Source organism: Pelodiscus sinensis, chromosome 24, assembly GCF_049634645.1.
Source record: "Pelodiscus sinensis isolate JC-2024 chromosome 24, ASM4963464v1, whole genome shotgun sequence".
NCBI classification, from domain to species: domain Eukaryota; kingdom Metazoa; phylum Chordata; order Testudines; family Trionychidae; genus Pelodiscus; species Pelodiscus sinensis.
This window is the reverse complement of record NC_134734.1, coordinates 7,227,068-7,233,879: the sequence shown is the minus strand read 5'-3', so window position 1 is coordinate 7,233,879 and position 6,812 is coordinate 7,227,068.

Sequence of the window (6,812 nt, the reverse complement as noted above, 5' to 3'; positions counted from 1 at the left end):
CAGGTGGCAAATGGCCCAGAGAATGGGGAACAAGATGATTCAACTGGCAGCACGTAACATCCAGGAGAAGAAAGCAAACTCAGGTATCTCCAATTCCGGTAGAGGCAAGTAATCGCTTTCAGGCTCTATGTACAGGCACTATAGTGGAGAATGCTGTGGCAGAGACCTCTCAGGGAAGGGATCAGAAGATCCCATTGACCAGAAAGCATGGGATGCACAGTCTTAGGGATGGGGGTTCCACCTCCAAGAAAAGAAGATGGGTGGCGGTGGTCGGGGATTCCCTCCTAAGAGGGACAGAATCATCCATCTGCCATCCAAACTGGGAATCTTGAGAAATGTGCTGCTTACCTGGAGCTAGAATTCAGGATGTGACCAAGAGCCTTCCAAAACTGATCAAGCCTTCAGATTGCTACCCCTTCCTGCTTCTCCATGTAGGAGCTAATGATACAGCCATGAATGACCTTGAGCAGGTCACTGCAGATCATGTAGCACTGGGAAGAAGGATCAAGGAGTATGAAATGCAAGTGATGTTCTTGTCCATCCTCCCTGTTGAAGGAAAAGGTCCAGGTAGGGATGTTGGAAGTAAATGCATGGTTGCACAGTTGGTGTAAGAGAGAGGGCTTTGGTTTCTTCAACCATGGGACTCTGTTCCAGGTACAAGGATTGCTAACAAGAGATGGGATCCACCAAACCAAGAGAGGAAAAAGCATCTTCACAGACAGGCTTGCAGACCCAGGGAGGAGGCTTTAAACTAGGTTCCTCAGGGCATGGTGACCTAATCTCTGAGATAAGTGGGGAAGTGGCATACTGGGAAGAAACAAGGAGAAAGAATCAACAAAGGAGGGCCCTAATTCAAACAGAGAAGATAGGGCAATCAACTGGTTATCTAAAGTATTTGTACACGAATGCAGGAAGTCTGGGAAACAAACAGGAAGAATTACAAGCCCTGGAACAGTCAAAGAACAGAGTCTTGGTGGAATGACACATAATTGGAGGACTGTCATGAAAGGGTGTAAACTGTTCAGGAAGAACAAGTGGGGGGGGGGGAGAAGTTGCACTATATGTCAGAGAGCAGTATGATTGCTCAGTGCTCCAGTATGTAGAGGGAAAAAATCCTGTTGAGAGTCTATGGGTTAAGTTTAGAGGCAGAAGCAACAGGGGTGATGTTGTGCTTGGTGTCTGCTATAGACGGCCGGATCAGGTGGATGAGGCAGACAAGGCTTTCTTTAGACAACTAAGAGAAGCTTCCAGTTAACAGGCCCTGGTTCTCATGGGAGACATTAATCACCCCGACATCTGTTGGGAGACCAATACAACAGCACACAAACAATCCAGGAAGTTTTGGAGAATGTTGGGGATAACTTCCTGGTACAAGGGCTGAAGGAACTGACCAGGGGCCATGTGCAGCTTGACTTGCTGCTCACAAACAGGAAGGAACTAGTAGGGGAAGTAGATATGAGTGACAACCTGGGCAGCAGTGATCGCAAGATGGCTGAGTTCAGGATCCTGACGAAAGAAAGAAAGGAGAGCCCATCAGTAGGCCCTCAGACAACTGATGAGCAGGATCCCCTGGGACGCTAACATGAAGGGGAAAGGAGAGCTGGCAGTATTTTAAAGAAGCTTTATTAAAGGCACAGGAAGAAACCATCACAATGCGTAGTAAGAAAAGCATATATGTTAGGTGACCAGATTGGCTTACTATGGAAATCCTTGAGCTTAAACACAAAAAGAAAGCTTATAAGAAGTGGAAACTTGAACACATGACTAGGGAGGAGTAGAAAAATATTGTTTGAGAATACAGGAGAGTAATCAGAAAGGCAAAAGCACAATTGGAATTGCAGCTAGCTAGGGATGTGAAGGGTAACAAGAAAAATTTCTACAGGCATGTTAGCAATAAGAGGGTGATCAGAGAGGGTGTGGGGCCCCTACTGGATGAGGCAGGTAAGCTAGTGACGGATAATGTGGGAAAAGTTGAAGTACTCAATAGTATTTTTGCCTCTGTCTTCACAGACAAGGTTAGCTCTCAGACTACTGCACTAAACAACACAGTATGGGAAGGAGGTGGGCAGCCCTCAGTGGAGAAAGAACAGGTTAAGAACTATTTAGAAAAGCTGGACATACACAAATCCATGGGTCTGGATTTAATGCACCCAAGGGTGCTGAGGGAGTTGGAAAATATCATTGCAGAGCCTTTGGCCATTATCTTTGGAAAATTAATGGAGATTGGGAGAGGACCTGGATGACTGGAAAAAGGCAAATATAGTGCCTATCTTTCAAAAAGGGAAGAAGGACAATCCAGGGAACTACAGACCAGTCAGCCTCATCTCTGTCCCTGGAAAAATTGTAGAGCATATTCACAAGGAATCAGTTTTGAAGCACTTGGAAGAGGGGAAAGTGATCAGGAATAGTCAACATAGATTCACTAAGGGCAAGTCACTCCTGACCAATATGATTAGCTTCTATGATGAGGTAACTGGCTCTGTGGACATGGGAAAGTCAGTGGATGTGATATACCTTGACTTCAGCAAAGCTTTTGATACCGTCTCTCACAATATTCTTGCCATAAAGTTAAGGAAGTGTGGATTGGATAAATGGACTGTAAGGTGGATAGAAAGCTGGCTAGATTTTTGGGACCAATAAGTAGTGATCAATGGCTCGATGTCTGGTTGGCAGTCAGTTTCAAACAGAGTGCCCCAAGGATCAGTTCAAGGGACAATATTGTTCTACATCATTATTAATGACCTGGATGAGGGGATGGATTGCATCCTCTGCAAGTTTGAGAATGACATTAAACTAGGGGGAAAGGTAGATATGTTGGAGGGCAGGGATAGATTCCAGAGTGACCTGGACAGATTAGAGGATTGGGCCAAAAGAAATCTGATGAGGTTCAATAAGGACAAGTGTAGAGTCCTGCACTTGGGATGGAAGAATCCCAAGCATTGCTACAGGCTGGGGACCAAGTGGCTAAGTAGCAGTTCACCAGAAAAGGACAAAGAAGTTACTCACTTTTGTGCAGTAACGATGGTTCTTCAAGATGTGTTTGGCCCAGTGGGTGCTCCACTGTTGGTGTAGGGCTCGTCCCAGCACTACAGATTGGAGACTTTCAATAGCCATTGTCAGCCGGGCCACACATACGCGATCACTGTCTTGTGCTGTTCATGCGCTTTGATCATCGTGCGCAGCCCAGCTCCCGCCAGTTCCTCTCACCGCTCAGTTATCTGAAACAATAAAGAATAAGACTCCGGAGCGGGGAGAAAGGAGGGACATGGCCACCCACAGAGACACACCTCAAAGAACCATTGTGACTGTATGAAGATGAGTAACTTCTTTGAGCAGTCCCAGTGGGTGCACCACTGTTGGTGACTACCTAGCAGTACTCAATGTGTGCTTCCGGAGTCAAGATCTGTCAGTGACTGAAAGTACTGCTGAAGCCACTGTGGAATCCGCAGCCCACCATTGAACTATTGCATAGTGGTACATAAAGGTCGCATTGGACGACCATGTGGCTGCTCGACAAATGTCCGGTAATGAGATTCCGCGGGCAAAGCCAGTTGACGTGGAATGTGCCATCGGTAAGCTCTGAAGGGTTTTGTTGCGAATGGAGTTGTAGTAAATTGAGGGTCAGTAACATGGAGTCAGCAGGCCTAAATAAGAGGCCTGTAACATGAAAACAGCAACAGGCCTGCAGTCTAGTGAGCAAGACTTTGGTTCAGTAACAGGAGCCAAGAAAGAGGCCCTATTGATAACTGTGCGATTGTGTAAGTTAGGTCGAGCATGGAAGGACACAGGGAGGCACTGGGTACAGACTGTGAGCCAAAGGGGAGTATTGGAACATCTTAATAGAAATGTCTTGGTACAAAAATTCCCTAAAAACTAATGCACATACCGACCTAGGTTCAGGACTGGGTCGAAATTGACAGCATGAAGGATAGTAAGTAAGCCCCCCTTCCATAAGGTGAGGGGTGGTAACTAGGCAACAGAGAGTGGTAATCTGGTACGTAAAGAAATGATGTAAGTTGTTTGTACCTGTCTATAAAAGGACACCGCAGAGGGTGCTCTCCGGCCGACCTTGGGGGGGGCGCACTAGGCGCCTGAATGGCAGGTGTCATTGCCTAAACTTACAGAGTGCACGGTAGCTTAATTTTGACTAACTGCTGTTAATATCTGTTATATGGCAATAGGCCTGCCCGGTGTTGGTACCTTGTCAACGCGGGCCATAGTGCCCAGTGGTGTAACATTGTACTGATCTCTGTTACCAACTGGTAGAGCTTCGCATTTGACAATAAACCTGCTCGATTGATTTCAAACCTTGCCTGCATCTGTCGTTTCCGGGGCCTCTCAGAGATCTCTTGTGTTGACCCAAGTGCACGGGGTCTAACACTCTAGATAAAGGGAGTACCGATTGTTACGCACGCAGCCGAAAGTTTAACAACGGAGTAGAGGTCCTGTCAGGAGCACGCCAGGACAACCCTGACCAGACGACGCTGACACTGATAGTCCAGACCGAAGGTACCGAGGTACGAAAACACCGAGGTACGACAGGAGTAACAGGTGGTCATGCAAGAAACTATGAGCTTAGAAACAGACTGCGAGGATAAAGGATTGTCCTTGAAGTGGTCTGCTACAGATATTAAGCAGCAGTCCATTTTGCACCAGCCCTGTGTTCTGTCAATGTAGAAAGCTATAGCTCGAGATACATCGAGGGCATGGAGCAACGATTCTCATGCAGAGGCATGTGGTTTTGGATAAAAGGCGTGAAGGACAATCGAGTCATTGATGTGAAACCGTGAGCAGACTTTAGGGATGAAAGCAGGATGAGCGTCTCTGCTGAAGACCGTGAAGAGTGGCTTTGTCATCAGCGCTGCTAGTTCATTGACCCTGCGGGCAGACGTTATTGCCAACAGAAACACTACCTTCATGGTAAGCATGGATAGGGATGTTGTGGCCATGAGCTCAAAGGGTGGGTACATCAAGGTGTCTAGTACCAGGTCCAAGTTCTAGGAGGGGAGTTGGGGTCTTCGGGGAGGTTTAAAGTTGGTTAGGCCCTTTAATAGTCTCCTAGTCAACGGATGGGCAAAGACCGATTTCCCGTCGATGGTTTCGTGGAAAGCACTAAATTGCCGATAAATGTACTCTAAGAGTGAAAATGGAAAGACCTGCTTGATCAAGAGAGAGGATAATTGAAAATCTCGTGTACCAGTGATGTGTGTGGATCAGTGTGGTTATTCACTCACCAAGCCATGAATCTATTCCATTTTGCCAGGTAAGTCTTCCTTCTAGACTCTCTCCTGCTGTTTAAAAAATCCACCTTTACCCAATCCGAGCAAAGACGCTCCTCTTTGTTGAATCAGCTAGGAGCCATGCTATTAGATTCAGGGTCTCCAGTCTCGGATGTAGCAGAGAGCTGTGGTTCTGAGAGAGATCTGGGAAGAGGGACAGAGGGTGCAGTGGTTGCAGGGACATTCTGCTAAAAAATGAGTACCATGGTTGTCTTGACCAGGCCAGGGCTATAAAAATCACCTGGGCTGAATCCGCTCTGATTTTCCTCTAACATTCTCGATACAAGCACCGTAGATGGAAACTCATAAAGTAGATGTCGATCCAATCAGACTAGCAGTGCGTCTGAGTGACCCCTTGCCTATGACCCCTCTTGAGCAGTATAGGTGACATTTCCTGTTGTCATAGGTGGCGAACAGATCTATCTGGGGGGACCCCCAATAGTGGAAGATGTATCGCAGGACATCAGAGCAGATTTCCCATTTGTGGTCATGTGGAAAATGCCTGCGGAGTGCATCCACCATTACATTGCTCATGCCAGGTAAGTAAGAAACTATTAGAGTGATGCGATTTCAAACACACCAATTCCATAAGCAGACTGCTTGTGCACAGAGCAGCCGAGAATGCACCCCTGTCAAATGACATAATACATGGTCACTGTATTGTCCGTAAGAACCCTGACGGTCATACCAGCGACGTGAGAACAGAAATACTTGCAAGCGAGGAACACTGCTTTGAGTTCCAGGAGATTGATGTGTAGGATAAATTCTGCTGACGACCATTCCCTTTGCACAGACATGCCATTGATGTGTGTGCCCCAACCACTAAGAGAGGCTTATGTAGTTAATTGAATTAATGGTTGCTGACGATGAAAAGGTACCCCTGCCAATAAATTTTGGGGCTTCAACCACCAACCTAGAGATCTGTGAACAAGAGTGGTCAGACTTATCTGTCTGTGAGTGCTGTGCTTTGTGGGGGTATACATGGATGCCAGCCAATGTTGCAGACAGTGGAAATGGAGTCTTGCATGATGAACTACAAAGGTGGTGGCAACCATATGTCCCATGATGCGAAGGCACATAAGTACTGTCACTGTGGGAGCTTGCATAACGATGGTAGCTAGTTCTTGTATGGCTTGAAAGTATTCGTGAGGTAGGTATGCTCAAACTGTAATGGAGTCTCGCTGCGCTCCTATAAAATTTATGGTCTGCGTAGGCTCTGTTGTTAATTTCTATTCATTGATGATGAGACAGAGTGATTGGAAGGTTTGTCTGGCTGGCACGATCATTTGCAAGTCTCGTTTCGTCCGGCCTTTTATAAGACAGTTGTCGAGGTATGGAAAAATAATCAAGCCTCTGTGCCACAGATGGGCTGCTACAACCACCAGAGCCTTCGAAAAAACTCTTGGGGAGGCTGAAAGACCAAATGGTAGCATGTGATATTGAAAATGACTTTCACCAATGGTGAAGTGGAAAAAACGCCTGGGGGCTGGATGGATAGCTATATGAAAATACACGTCTTGCAAGTTGAGGGCA